Raw genomic sequence first — 14,292 nt, 5'->3', positions numbered from 1 at the left:
CAGACATGGCTTGAGTCTCTGGGGCTGACCGAGGGTAAATCCTGCCACGGGGCGGAGTGGTACCAGGAAGGAGGTCAATGGGACAATCATAAGGCCTATGAGGTGGTAAGATCTCTGCTTGCTTTTTGCAGAAAACATCTGAAAAGTCCTGGTAAGCCTTGGGAAGGCCTGGTAAAGGTGGAGCCTCAGGGGTTTGACAAGTGGGAGCAGATGTGAGGCATAGTTTGTTGTGACAAGAAGGACCCCAACTTTTGATCTCCCCGGTGGTCCAGTCGAGGGTAGGAGCATGACGTTGGAGCCACGGCAGGCCAAGAAGAACTTCAGAGGTGCAGTTAGGCAGAACGAAAAATAAAAAATTTTCATGGTGCAGTCCAATGCTCATGGGCAGGGGTTCTGTGCGGTAGCGCACAGTGCAGTCCAATTTGGGATGCTGAAACTATTAACGAAAGAGGCCAAAATAAAGTTTCCTGCAGAACAAGAATCCAAGAAGGCCACTGCTGAGAAGGAGGAGTTGGCGGAAGGAGAAATCCGCACAGGTACAGTCAGACGTGGACAGGCAGAATTCACACCAAGAGTTGTTTCACCCTTGTGAAATAGGTGAGTGCGTTTCTCCTGACGCGGAGGGCGGATAGGACAGTCTTTTAGGAAGTGTTCGGTACTAGCACAGTACAGGCACAAATTCTCATTACGGCGGCGAGTCCTCTCTTGTAGGGTCAGGCGGGACCGATCCACTTGCTTAGCCTCCTCGGAGGAAGGCACAGGAACAGATTGCAAAGGATGTTGGAAGAGAGGAGCCGGGGAGAGAAATCGCCTGGTGCGAACAAGATCCTTTTCCTGTCGAAGTTCCTGGCGTCTTTCCGAGAAACGCATGTCGATACGGGTGGCCAAATGGATAAGTTCAGACAGATTTGCATGAATTTCTCGTGCGGCCAGGACATCTTTGATGTTACTGGATGAGCCTTTCTTGAAGGTCGCGCAGAGGGCCTCATTGTTCCAGGATAGCTCAGAGGTGAGGGTATGGAAATGGATGGCGTATTCACCCACAGAAGAACTCCCTTGGACGAGGTTCAGCAAAGCAGTCTCGGCTGAGGAGGCCCGGGCTGGCTCCTCAAAAACACTACGTATTTCTGAGAAGAAGGACTGGATAGTAGCGGTGGCGGGATCATTGCGGTCCCAGAGCGGTGTGGCCCATGACAAGGCCTTTCCAAACAGGAGACTGACCACGAAAGCCACCTTAGACCGTTCAGTAGGGAATTGGTCCGACATCATCTCCAGGTGTAGGGAACACTGGGACAGGAATCCACGGCACTGTTTAGAGTCCCCATCAAACTTGTCTGGTAGAGACAGGCGGAAGCTGGGAGCAGCCACTCACTGCGGAGGAGATGCAGGAGCTGGCGGAGATGATTGCTGTAGTTGCGGCAGAAGCTGTTGCAGCATAACGGTTAGTTGAGTCAGCTGCTGTCCTTGCGATCTGTTGTGATTGCTGGGCGACCACCGTGGTTAGGTCAGCGACACTAGGCAGCGGGACCTCAGCGGGATCCATGGCCGGTTCTACTGTCAAGGTCCGGACTGGTATGCAGCGAGGACACTGGAGGTGGATCCTCTGTGTCAGTGGGGTGATGGTGTGGGCTGTACCAGGGGAACGGAATCTAAGGGGTTACTGGTTTTCACCAGAGCCTGACGCAAAGTGGGATGGACTTGCAGCGGCAGGTAACCCCCAGGTCATTCCACCCGATAGCGACTCAACCCCAACTGACAGCTGAGACAGGCGCGGTACACAGGGACAAGGGAAGAGCAAGGTCGGACGTAGCAGAAGGTCAGGGCAGGCAGCAAGAGTCGTAGTCAAGGGCAACAGCAGAAGGTCTGGGTACACAGGCTTGGGAACACACTAAACGCTTTCTCAGGGCACTAAGGCAACAAGATCCGGCAACGACAGGAAGGGGAAGCAGGTTTAAATTCACATGGAGCAGGTGGAAGCTAATTATGATGATTGGGCCAGGCACCAATTAGGGACCCAGCAGGAGATCGGGACAGGTGAGTGGGACAGGGTGCCATCCGCCAGCGGGCACATCCCACTAGGCGGATCGCATCCCCGCCGGGCACAACAGAGCAGCGTCTCCGGTCAGCGCTGCCGACCAGAGCGCTGCAGGGCAGAAGACGCCGCGAGCGCTCCGGAGGAGAAGCCAGAGCGCTCGGCGTAACAGGGGTGTTCCTAAACAGGGAGCCTCCAATTGTTGAACTCTGCCTACTGTATCCTGTATATACAGGATAGTGCAAAAAGACTTAACCGAGAACTGCTCAGCAGCAGCGTGAGTTAACTCTTTCCTTGCTGGGTTCCTGAATGGTATACATTAGTACACTATGCACCCCAGTATTCTATACAGCTGGCTTAGGTAAATAGTGATACTCTGCACCCTGTATATGCTATATATCACTCCTTACACTCTGTGGACTGGACACTCTGCATCAGACCCATGGAGTGGTACCTGAAGGCAGGCCATGGGTGGCGTTTTTGCTGGGGAACAAAAAACCTGAATGGAATCCGAGCCTCAAAGCAATAGAACAAAATCCTTACGTCCACTTTTCCTGTGAGGTGCAGCTCAGGTGTACAAATAGAACTATGTGGGGATTTAGAACTTTGCACAAAATCTATCATGTGCCTTGCAATTTGACCAAATTTAGACCAACCAAAACAATCTACCAAAAAATTGTACCTACAACAATGATACATTTTCCCCAATGTATATGTTTGATTGTGTATATATGTAGTAGAGCTGAGTGTGTGTGTATGCAGTAGAGCTGAGTGTGTGTGTGTATATGTAGTAGAGCTGAGTGTGTGATTGTGTATATGCAGCAGAGCTGAGTGTGTTATTGTGTAAATGCAGTAGAGCTGAGTGTTTGATTGTGTATATGTAGCAGTGCTGAGTGTGTGATTTTGTAAATGCAGCAGAGCTGAGTGAGTGATCAGGTGTATGTAGCAGAGTTGAGTGTGTGCGGGGTCATGCTTATACATAATCACACATTCAGCTCTGCTCCATACACATGTCGCACACTCATTTTTGCTACATGTACATGATCACACACTCCGCTCTGGTACATGTACACACTGTTTACCAACCAGGGTACCTCCAGCTTTAGCAAAACTGCAACTCCCAGCATGCCAAGTTTTGCAACACTTGGAGACATTCTGTTTGGTAAAAACTGATATAGAGGTAAGGGGACAGATTGTTCATCAAAATTACATATTTTTAAACCCAGACATTCTGGGGGAGATTCTCAAAAACGAATGTAATTTCTGTTCCAGCGATATTATTCACACCTTTTTTTCTTCTTCTCACATTTTCAAAGGTCTCTTGTGCTGCTTTGAAAATATGTGAAAATTCATTTTCGCTCCCCAAATTTTTTTTTGCAGCCATATTGGATTTGTTTTTGCGCCAAATTTTACATCCCAGAAAATTCTGGCGGAAACATCTCACAAAATATTCCATGGTGACTAGTGCCGAGTGATAACTGTATAAATAAAACATTTCTGAGCTTGAAATAAAAAAAATTGATATGTTGTAGTACTTAAGTACTACAACATATCTCTAATATACTTTAAAGGACAACTGTAGTGGTCAAAAATTCCTGCCCAAATGTTCCCCAAACAAAAGTTATACAATTCAGTCAATTAGTCCTATTTACCTATATGCAGCCGTTTCTGAGATATTAGAGTTGCCAGCATAGCCCAGTAGTCCTGCGTCCGTCCCCTATTCATTACATTGCAGCCGCCATCTTGGGGACGGAGATCTCTTCCTCCCAGCAGTGTTTGTGCTCCCCCTAGCCTCTGTCAGGTCCTCCCTGCTTATGCATATGCATGAGCGGGTGCTTTCTGAGGCAGCCATAGGCTCATCCTTAGAAACGCCCCTATCTGTAAGATTGAAGCAGGGGGAGAATGAGGACGTCCACAGCTCCTCCCCCCTCCCCTGCTCTGTCTACATAGGACCTCACTTATCACCGGGAGGATTCAAGTTTTCATGGGGGAAACACAGAGCAAACCACAGAGCAGGGAGGGGAGGACGTGTGTGTGGAGGAGACATATTACACTGCACGGGCTGGTGGTGTATACAGGGAATAAATATCATACCGGAGATGATTCTGTGTGTGAGAGGGGGGACTACTGAATGACACATGCTGGGAGTTGTAGTCCCTGTTATGTGTGTGTATGCCAGTGTTTCCCAACCAGGGAATGCTGGGAGTAGTAGTTTTGCAACATCTGGAGGCACCCTGGTTGGGAAACACTGGTGTATGAACTACAACTCCCAGGAGATTACAGAGATACAATAGAGGTGTTGGTGAACTACAACTCCCAGGAGATTACAGAGATACAATAGAGGTGTTGGTGAACTACAACTCCCAGGAGACTACAGAGATACAATAGAGGTGTTGATGAACTACAACTCCCAGGAGATTACAGAGATACAATAGAGGTGTTGGTGAACTACAACCCCCAGGAGACTACAGAGATACAATAGAGGTGTTGGTGAACTACAACTCCCAGGAGACTACAGAGATACAATACAGGTGTTGGTGAACTACAACTCCCAGCCAGGAGACTACAGAGATACAATATAGGTGTTGGTGAACTACAACTCCCAGGAGACTACAGAGATACAATAGAGGTGTTGGTGAACTACAACTCCCAGGAGACTACAGAGATACAATACAGGTGTTGGTGAACTACAACTCCCAGCCAGGAGACTACAGAGATACAATATAGGTGTTGGTGAACTACAACTCCCAGGAGACTACAGAGATACAATAGAGGTGTTGGTGAACTACAACTCCCAGGAGACTACAGAGATACAATAGAGGTGTTGGTGAACTACAACTCCCAGGAGTCTCCTGATACAGTAGAGGTGTTGATGAACTACAACTCCTTTATACACTCAAACAGCAGAAAGCTGACACGGCATGCTTGGATGTATAGTCTTACAACAGCTGGAGTCACCTCTGCAACTCCAAGCATGCACATACAGCAGAAAGCTGACAGGGCATGCTGGGATTTGTAGTCTTGCAACAGCTGGAGGCACCACTGGAATTCCCAGCATGCCCGAACAGCATATAAAATAACTGGGCATGCTTGGAGTTGTAGTTGTGAAAAAGATGGAGGGACCCCTATCAGGACAGTTTTATAGACAATCAATTATGTTTTTTTACCATTTTTACTTTCACTCTCCACTCTCCAGTGCCCACACTACAGTGAGCACAGAGGCAGCTGCTTCATCACTGGACAGGAGCAGCATGGGGAGGGGGAGATGAGCAGAAGGGGAGGGAGATGGGGGCGTTACAATATAATAATTTGCTCGGGGGGATAGAACAGGGGGAGGGCAGCAGCTTACAGGAAGTAAGCACAAGGCATGATGGGAGATGTAGTTTTATTTTCACTTCTCCTCCGTAATTCGTGTGCTGATAACGGGAGAACGACTGGGCCAATTTTGATGGGGGAGACATCGTTGGAAAGGTCTTTCAAAGACCTATTAAATGAGGTAAAAAAAAGTTTTTTTGCCCAGCACTGCAGATGTCCTTTAATTATAAAAAGTGATTTTAAACCAGTTTAAAATCACTTTAAAATTTGGCCACTAGGGGTCGCCCTCCTAGTGGCTGAATGCATTCGGCAGTAACGTCACTACAGAATTTCGACTCATTTAACGACGCAGGATGTATATTTACATCCTGCGCCAGCTCCCGCGATATGAAGCGTCGGTTCCGTCGGTCCCGGCGCTCATCAATGGCCGGGACCCGCGGCTAATACCACACATCGCCGCGATATTAACCCTTTAGACGCGGTGGTCAAAGCTGACCGCCGCTTCTAAAGCGAAACTGAAAGTATCCCGGCTAGTCAGTCGGGCTGTTCAGGACCGCCGCGGTGAAATCGCGGCGTCCCGAACAGCTTGCAGGACACCAGGAGGGCCCTTACCTGCCTCCTCCGTGTCCGATCGACAAATGACTGCTCAGTGCCTGAAATCCAGGCAGGAGCAGTCAAGCGCCGATAATGCTGATCACAGTCGTGTTAATACACGCCAGTGATCAGCATAGGAGATAAGTGTGTGCAGTGTTATAGGTCCCTATGGTACCTATAACACTGCAAAAAAAAAGTTTAAAAAATGTGTTAATAAAGGTCATTTAACCCCTTCCCTAATAAAAGTTTGAATCACCCCCCTTTTCCCATAAAAAAAAATAAAACTGTGTAAATAAAAACATATGTGGTATCGCCGCGTGCATAAATGTCCGAACTATAAAAATATATCATTAATTAAACCGCACGGTCAATGGCGTACGCGCAAAAAAAATTCAAAGTCCAAAAAAGCGTGTTTTGGTCACTTTTTATACCATTAAAAAATGAATAAAAAGTGATCAAAAAGTCTGATTAAAACAAAAATCATACCGATAAAAACTTCAGATCACGGAGCAAAAAATTAGTCCTCATACCGCCCTGTACGTGGAAAAATAAAAAAGTTATAGGGGTCAGAAGAGGAAATTTTCCTGCATGTAGTTATGATTTTTTCCAGAAGTACGACAAAATCAAACCTATATAAGTAGGGTATCATTTTAACCGTATGGACCTACAGAATAATGTTAAGGTGTCATTTTTACCAAAATATGCACTGCGTAGAAACGGAAGCCCCCAAAAGTTACAAAATGGCGTTTTTTCTTCGATTTTGTCGCACAATGATTTTTTTTTACGTTTCGTCCTGAATTTTTGGGTAAAATGACTGATGTCACTGCAAAGTAGAATTGGTGATGCCAAAAATAAGCCATAATATGAATTTTTAGGTGGAAAATTGAAAGGGTTATGATTTTTAAAAGGTAAGGAGGTAAACGAAAGTGCAAAAACGGAAAAACCCTGAGTCCTTAAGGGGTTAAGCCTGGCAACGAGTCGAAATTCAGTCACTGCGGTGCTCGCTCCTGCCTGTCAATCAAGCCCCGCCCGCCCCCGTTACCCTGTCCGGAGGTAGCGCGCGCACTCATTGCTGCGCTGATCCTCCGGATGGGTAAGTCTGATCTGAGGTCTTATAATACTTTACAAAGCGCTGTATAGACGATCTGAGGGTGGAAGCAAGCACCCAGCAAGGCGTCAGTGACGTCGCACCTGCTGGGAAGCACTGCTTCCTGCCCTGCTTTATAGAGCAGATTTAGTAAGCACTAAATCTGCTCTATTAAAGCGATTTAAAAAATGTTTGAAGCCAGGTAGGGGTTTTGGGCTAGATTACTACTAGGTAGGGATATATTAGATTATATAATACTTGGTGGGAGCTACACTTTATATGTGAGTGCAGGTGCAGTGACCAAGAAAAATAATAAAATATATTTTTTTAATACTATTTTTCAATAATAATTGTTTCTTTTTTTTTTTCTAATTACTTACCGTATATACTCGAGTATAGGCCGAGTTTTTCAGCACGATTTTTCGTGCTGAAAACACCCCCCTCGGCTTATACTCGAGTGAACTCCCCCACCCGCAGTGGTCTTCAACCTGCGGACCTCCAGAGGTTTCAAAACTACAACTCCCAGCAAGCTTGCTGGGAGTTGTAGTTTTGAAACCTCCGGAGGTCCGCAGGTTGAAGACCACTGCGGCCTTCAACATCATCCAGCCCCCCTTTCACCCCCTTTAGTTCTGAGTACTCACCTCCGCTCGGCGCTGGTCCGGTCCTGCAGGGCTGTCCGGAGAGGAGGTGGTCCGGTGGGATACTGGTTCCGGGCTGCTATCTTCACCGGGGAGGCCTCTTCTAAGCGCTTCGGGCCCGGCCTCAGAATAGTCACGTTGCCGTGACAACGACGCAGAGGTGCGTTCATTGCCAACGTAATTCTGCGTCATTGTCAAGGCAACGGCTCTATTCCGGGCCGGAAGCGCGGAGAAGAGGCGCCCCCGGTGAAGATAGCAGCCCGGACCACCTCCCCACCGGACCACCTCCTCACCGGACAGCCCTGCAGGACCGGACCAGCGCCGAGCGGAGGTGAGTACTCAGAACTAAAGGGGGTGAGAGGGGGGCTGGATGATGTTGAAGGCCGCAGTGGTCTTCAACCTGCGGACCTCCGGAGGTTTCAAAACTACAACTCCCAGCAAGCTCGGACAGCCGATGGCTGCCCGGGCTTGCTGGGAGTTGTAGTTTTGAAACCTCTGGAGGTCCGCAGGTTGAAGACCACTGAGGGCGAATGATGAGAAGAGGATGATGAAGGGGGGGGTGTGGGGATGATGAAGGGGGGGGGGTGTGGGATGATAAGGGGATGATGAAGGGGGGATGTGTGGGATGATAAGGGGATGATGAAGGGGGGATGTGCGGGATGATAAGGGGATGATGAAGGGGGGATGTGTGGGATGATAAGGGGATGATGAAGGGGGGATGTGTGGGATGATAAGGGGATGATGAAGGGGGGATGTGTGGGATGATGACAAGGGGATGATGATGAGGATGTTAATGACGGGTCTGGATGATGACAGGGGGGGGATGAGGTATTTCCCACCCTAGGCTTATACTCGAGTCAATAACTTTTCCTGGGATTAAATTAGGGGTCTCGGCTTATACTCGGGTCGGCTTATACTCGAGTATATACGGTAAATAACACCTTTTCCCCAAAAAACTAAGAAAAAAAAAACTAAAAACAGTAAAACTACAACACAATTTCTGTGATTTCTGGTGTGAAATTTGTGATGTAAACTGGACTCTCACCCCTTTGAAAATATCATGTAAAGCAGAAAATATACATGGACACGCCCACTTTTACAAAACTGACGTGAACAGTGTAAACCGCGGCACAAAGCTCTTTGAAAATGTGTTCGATACCTTTTGCGCCAAAATCTTGGCACAAAATTGATTTTTTTGTGCTGCTAAATTCTTTGAGAATCTCCCCTCTGTGTACTTTATAAATATTTATGATTTTACTATTGTGCAGAGTTTTGTTCGGCGCAAACTGCTGCTCCAGCACTTCTAGCTATGTGAGCAGTGCCGTGGAGGTAGAGAAGGAGTGCACGATAGAGCCAGGGGGGTGTTTCCATATTTGCGCAAAATTTATCAAAGGACGTGCACAACTTTTGTACATTTTTGAGCAAGAGTGTTAGACAAGAGGTGTAAAGGGGCAGATCTGTGTCTACAATAGACCCTAATGAGAAATCTCCCCCAATGATTCTATAAACTGGCGGTCGATAATGAGTATACAGTTTATATACATTTTTTACATTTTTTGTGTACAGTTCTTTTTTAAATATAATTTTTAATAGGAAAGAAATAAAATAAATTTTTAAAAAGGTTCCCAATCTCAGTTTTCGATACTCAATAAACGAGATTTACACCATTTTATGAACAATATAATTTCAGTTGCATGTATATAAAGTATACAAAAAAGAAGGTTGCAGCAGCAGCTCTCTTGGTCAAAAAATAGAGGCTCTTAGCGCACTTTTTGATCAAAACGTGTCCCCATCCACCACACGGAGGTGGCCTCTTGTCGGATGAGACCATAACATGCCTAATCCACTCACCTCTGCTGGGCACATGGCCTCTGACATGCAGGATCCTTTTATATTATGCATGTTTTGTATATATATATATATGCATTGTACCATACGCACTATATCTCTGCACTTTTTATATCTTTTGTATATGTATGTATTGTATTGCATGCTCTATATATTCTTGCACTCTGCAGGCACTGCTCCTATCCATTTGGTTTTAGTATACATCATTCCTGCACACTAATCAATATTCATTTATACACTTCTATAAATGTATTTTTGTACAAAAATATTTTTCTCATTTTTGTATATGTTGCATGCACTATTTATTTGTTTTACATTATGCATGTGATCACATCCTTGTCATTTTTTTATGCTTTCATTTGCCCCCGGATTATTATTATAATCATTATTACTATTATCTCTAATGTATTTGTATTATTTATAGCCATGTTATTGCCTTCACAGTCCACAGTCAGTTCTCCTACTTTATATTTTCGTTCTTTGTATTATTTAGCCCTGGGTCCGATGTTCAACTTATTTTGTAAATCCCTCTATTAGCAGCGATCTGCGGCCATTTTGGAGAAGCTTGTCTTTCCTCCTAGAATTTTTTCGTGCACACATGCGCAGTATGAGTGACTGTGGCCATGTTTTCGTGGCCGCACACGCTTTATAATGTGAATGCGCGTTGCGTGCTCCATAACACGAGTGCTGCGGTGTCCAATGTGTTATTCCTTTTCTATTGGGTCACTATTATATAAATACCGTACCTGTAGCGATTATTTGCAGCCAATATTTTTTACATATATTGATATATATTTATTTTATTCCGTCTATTATGTACATTTTTAGAATCATGTTCTTTTATTAATAAAAAACATATTTTCATACATCGATTTGTACTTTATTTGGTGTCGGGGTTACAATGTGTTACGCTTTTGGCGTTTGTAGTTATATATTTAGAATGGATAAGTTGCAATATATAGGGGAAAAAAAGGAAACATGGGGGTTGGGGTGCAGGTGACTACTCCCAATGAAGCAGAGCTGTAGTGTTCTGATCAATCCGGGAGCTGTGTATTCTTCCCCCTCCATCACTTTCCTCCTCCTCCTATTCTCAAAAATGAGGAATCCTCCTGCCAGACTACCCAAATCTGTAGATAACGATGGACTTTTTGTCAGAATTTTATTAATATTTATATTTGTATATTATATTTGTTTGTCTTCTATGTTATAAAGTGACGTTCCTTCCCACCCAAATACCCAGTCCCCCGTATAAAGTCACCGCGCCCCCCCCCCAAAAAAAACACCTACACCCAGAGTTTTCTATACCTTTATTTAATAATAAAAAGCTTATTTCACCCTATAAAACAAATGGATGTAAATGTCCATGTCTACACCTGTCCTCAGAGCAGTGACATTCCGTATGACATCACACATGTGACTTCACAAATGGTGATAGCTGGAAAAAGAGGTGCAGAGCCCCAGAGCCCTTACTTTGAGGACTGCAATCTAGCGAGCACTAGTGTTTCTATATTGTTTCCTTGCGCTTTTTATTTTATCATGATTCGAGGGGACCACATCAGCAGGGATGAGGTCAATTTGGCCTGTAGCATGTGCTGGACAGTTACCATCCTCCTGGGATCCCTCTTCACAACCGGCCCGAGTTTCTGGTTTGAAATCACCAGCAACCAACCGAGCCGGAATATCACCTCCAGCCACCTGCAAGGGCAGAACGATACCATCAGAGATCTGCCCAGCTTGAATACTACCAGCAGCGACATGAAGTGTCCCATCTGGACGAGGACCAGGATAAGAAAGATCACCCCTGTCCTGGTGAGTAATCAAACCTCTGCCAGCAGCGACATGAAGTGTCCCATCTGGACCAGGACCAGGATCAGAAAGATCACCCCTGTCCTGGGGGAGTAATGACACCACTGCCAGCAACGACGTGATCAACTGGGATTCCATTACCAACAACCTGCAGAGCGGGGCGGCCATCATCAAAAACTATCTTGGCTGGATCAGCACTTATGGTGACATGATCATCTGCCCTGCTATGCTATATTCCCATCAATAACAACCTTGCTGGACCGGTTCATAGATGCTGTTGACGATCTGATCTCGTTTGCTACTATCATCAGTGACCTGCTGTCCTGGATAGACACCACCACTGACTTGATCTTCTGGATCCCCACCATCACCAGCAGCTCCCTGCTTGCCTGGATGAACCCAGTCAATGAGTTTGTGACCTGGATTACCACCAACAGCACTATAGAGCTTCTTTACGTGATCTGTAACCCCACCGCCATCAGCTGGATCGGCTTCTTCAGTGACAGGCTCACCTGGATCGCCATCACACTCCAGCTTCTGACGTGGGTTATGCCAAGGGGGATAGTGACCAGCATCACTGGACCGATGGACTATATTAACTCGGTCAGACAAGTTCCTGGGACGGGTCACCTTTGCCATCCTAATTGTCAATATCCCCGAGATTAAAGGTGTCATTACCATCATCGCCAGTATACTATGGGTATTCACCACCAACCTGTATGTATGAACACTGGAAAAGATGAATAAACATTTTTATTTGACAAAAATTCCAATAGTTGTAATTATTGTTATAATAGACAAAAATAGAGAATTTATTATAAATCAGTGTTTTATATGTCAGTGAGAAACAAAAATATCTCGGAGTAAGGTGCCCCAAATGTATGAAGAGCCGCAGTTGAATATGGTTTCACATAACTACAACTCCCAGCATGCCCTGACAGCCAATAGCACTGCTCAGCCTCTGATTGGTGGAGCACTTTGTCGTACGGTAATAACTCAACTAACCCCCTTCCTGCAAGAATGCCTTATATAAACGGCGGATTGGGCAGGTCCTTCACGCATTCCGCCGTGCGATGCGCGGCATCGCATGGGTGAACTGGCAGAAGTCCCACTGTTACCAGCAGGAGACAACTTCTGCAAGCCCCCCCAGGACCATTTGTGGATGGTCCTTGTTAGCAGTAAGATTGCCCTGTGGACCAATCACAGTGTCTCAGCTGACTGGGGGAGTTAAAGTTTATTTCCCTCGGTCTGCCCGTCCCTAGAAGTCGGGCAGAGCGGGGAAGACGAGTGCTGCGGGGGGGCATTTCGGGGGGGGGGGGGGGGGGGGGGGGGGGTACAGCAGCACATACCTGGGACCGAGACCCGGCGGCAGGCACAAGTGGAGGAGGCAGCTGTGGCATCAGATGCAGCAGTGAAGATCGCTGTAATGTGATCTTCACTGCTGCTTCTAGGAGTTTTAAAACTAAAACTCCCAGCATACCCGGACTGCCCGAGGCATGCTTGGAGTTGTAGTTTTGCAACAACTGGAGGCACACTGGTTGGGAAGCATTGTCTGTTTCCTAACTCAGTGTTTCCCGACCCATGTGCCTCCAGTTGTTGCAAAACTATAACTCCCAGCATGCACTGACAGACTATACATGCTGGGAGTTGTAGTATAGCAACAGCTGGAGGCAGACGGGTTGCGAAACACTGAGTTAAGTAACAAACTCTCAGTGTTTTGCAACCAGTGTGCCTCCAGCTGTTGCATAACTACAACCCCTAGCATGCAAGGACAGCCAAAGGGCATGCTGGGAGCTGTAGTTTTTGCCCGCCCCCCCCCCCCCCCCCCCCCCCATGTGAATATACAGGGTACAAGTTTCCTTGCTGTAAACCCCCCGCCCTTGTTATGTAAACCCCCGCCCTTGTTATGTGCCTTGAGGGGTGTAGAATTCAAAATAGTATGCCATGTGGGGGCTTTTCTGCTATTCTGGCACCATAGGGGCTTCCTAAATGTGACATGCCCCCCAAAAACCATATCAGAAAAAACTCACTCTCGCAAAATCCCATTGTTGCTCCTTCCCTTCTGAGCCCTCTACTGCACCCGCCGAACACTTTACATCCACATATAAGGCATTTCCTTACTTGAGAGAAATTGGGTTACACATTTGGAGGAATTTCTCTCCTTTTACCCCTTGTTAAAATTCAAAAACTAGTTCTACAAGAGCATGTTAGTGTAAAAAAATTTAGATTTTGAATTTTCTCCTTCACTTTGCTGCTATTCCTGTGAAACACCTAAAGGGTAAACAACATTCTGAATGTCATTTTGAATACTTGGAGGGGTGCAGTTTTTATAATGGGGTCCTTTGTGGGGTATTTCTAATATGAAGGACATTCAAATCCACTTCAAAATGGACATTGTCTCATGTCAATTTGAAAATTGATGCTGAACTCTGAAGCCCTCTGATGTCTTCCAAAAGTAAAAACCATGTCAACTTTTATGAATGCCAACATAATATATTGTATATAATATAATAATATAAATATAAATATATCTCCTGTATTATGCCAACATAAAGTAGACATATTGTATATGTGAACTCAATACCGTATATACTCGAGTATAAGCCGACCCGAATATAAGCCAAGGCCCGAATTTCACCCCAAAATCCCAGGAAAAGTTATTGACTCGAGTATAAGCCTAGGGTGGGAAATACATCATCCCCCCTGTCATCATCCAGACCCTCATCATAATCACCCTGTCATCATCCCCTTGTCATCATCCCCACCCCCCTTCATCATCCCCTTGTCATCATCCTCTTGTGAACTATCCGCCCTCAGTGGTCTTCAACCTGCGACCTCCAGAGGTTTCAAAACTACAACTCCCAGCAAGCCCGGGCAGCCATCGGCTGTCCGGGCTTGCTGGGAGTTGTAGTTTTGAAACCTCTGGAGGTCCGCAGGTTGAAGACCACTGCGGCCTTCGACATCATCCAGCC

The 14,292-nt window shown here is 46.1% G+C and overlaps 1 protein-coding gene across 6 annotated transcripts in view; it reads left to right on the top strand.

Moving 5' to 3' along the window:
• The window catches only part of PDE11A (phosphodiesterase 11A), an 807,989-nt gene that overhangs the window by 564,198 nt on the left and 229,499 nt on the right, over window positions 1-14,292 (top strand). The gene's annotated exons all lie outside the window — the stretch shown is intronic.

Source organism: Hyla sarda, chromosome 8 (assembly GCF_029499605.1).
Source record: "Hyla sarda isolate aHylSar1 chromosome 8, aHylSar1.hap1, whole genome shotgun sequence".
NCBI classification, from domain to species: domain Eukaryota; kingdom Metazoa; phylum Chordata; class Amphibia; order Anura; family Hylidae; genus Hyla; species Hyla sarda.
Note: the sequence above shows the minus strand (reverse complement) of the source record. Positions and strands in the feature narration are given on the sequence as shown.